We start from the raw sequence: 1,765 nt of genomic DNA, 5'->3' as shown, positions 1-1,765 counted from the left end.
AGAGATGCGTACATAATAGGGTACACGAGCGATATATGGGAGTTACATGGGGGTTACAAGCGTCTTATAACTTCCTTGTAACTTTCGTGTAACTCATCTGTAACCCGCGTTTTTATTTTTCTCCATTGAGATTACAAAGTTACAACGGGGTTACACGGGAGGTTACACGGGAGTTACACGGGAGGTACAACGGGTTATAACCCCCTTGTAATCCCCATATAAACCCCGTGTACCCTATTATTTACGCATCTATGCATACCCCTTGACGTACGCAAATTTTTTCTTATTTATAGAGGATATGAGGGCAAAAAATTATACAAAAATTCATATTTGATATGCTTTGACGAGAGAGGCAAATTACATTTTAGTTTTTTTTAATTATTATTTTTTTTATTTTGATTGTTGGATCGCCTTGAGATCATTGCAGGCTTTTAAATTCATGTTTCTTTTTCTTGGTCCTGATGAAATTTAATACATAAGAAGTTAAGTAGCTTATATATGAATTTCCCAAAGATGATGGTTGCTTTGGCGTGTTTATCTGGTTGGTCGAACGAGAGAGTGGGTAGGCCGACTGAAATGAGGGTTGGTCCACTGCAGTGAGGTGGCGAAAGGATAGAGCTTGGTCAGACGACTTAAGTGAGGTGGTCGAATACTGGATTGTCTCGAGATTTGTACATATTGTTTTTGGGTATACAAATTAAGTTTCTCAGTTTTTTTTGTTTATTGATAGTGACAACTACAATAAGGATAAATAAATTTATAAATCAAATGCGCCTTGAATACGTAATTTGCTAATGGTATTCCCTACTGGGTGCTTTTCGCTTTCGGTTCAGGTACTTTCATCATCACTTACGGGAGTCTCAGGGTTGCTCGACTAGGAGGGGAGTATTGTAGTTGCTTGCCCTAAAATAGAGTCTTAGAGTTTCTCCTCCTGGAGGGAAGTTTTCTATTTGCTCCCCCCGAAAGGAAGTTTTAGAGTTGATTGCCCCGGAGGGGAGTCTTGTAGTTGCTTGCCCCATAGGAGAGTCTTAGAGATGGTCTCCCCGGAGAGTAGTCTTAAAGTTGCTAGCTCCAGAGGGGAGTCTTATAGTTGTTCGCCACAAAAGAAAGTTTTATAATTGCTCGCCTCATAGAGGAGTTTCTTGGAGGATCACAAAATCATTTAGTGATATGAAAGTATAGACATGGAAGAATTTAATGGTATACCGGTAAGTCCAGATAAAACGGAGTGCTAGGTATATAAATATGTATATGAATTGAATGGTAAGTATGTAAATATCCCTCGTTTGAACAGCCTTTGCCAGGTAGTTGGCTTGGACAAGATAAAGCCATATACTCGATAATTTTGGATTCCTTATCTTCATGATTTTGGGCAATAGCGGAGCGGAATAGACGAGCGGCCGAATAAAGGCCAGTTGGAGAGTGGCTAGATTTAAATTTATCTATTATTTGTAGTGACCGGTGGATCGAAGCTAGTTGGTTTGAGCTTAGTTGCTGGCCCGAGATTGTTTCTCGGCCAGGGCTGTCAAAACGGCTCGTGTTCGGCTCGTTAATTTCGTTTGATAAGTTAATGAGCCGAAGATGAACTAAGATGTATTTGTTCGTGTTCGGCTCGTTTTGGCTCGAAATACTACTCATCAAGTTTATATATATATATATATATATATATATAAAGTAGTATTTAAAAAAAAATCTAATTGACTACAACGCTACGAAGATTTATAATCAATTAAAATATTGATTGAGAAAATAGAATAAAAATTAT

The sequence above is a fragment of the Phalaenopsis equestris genome, unplaced genomic scaffold (assembly GCF_001263595.1).
Source record: "Phalaenopsis equestris unplaced genomic scaffold, ASM126359v1 Scaffold000258, whole genome shotgun sequence".
In the NCBI taxonomy this organism is placed as follows: Eukaryota; Viridiplantae; Streptophyta; class Magnoliopsida; order Asparagales; family Orchidaceae; genus Phalaenopsis; species Phalaenopsis equestris.
The sequence above is the reverse complement of the archived record's forward strand: the minus strand, read 5'-3'. Positions refer to the sequence as shown.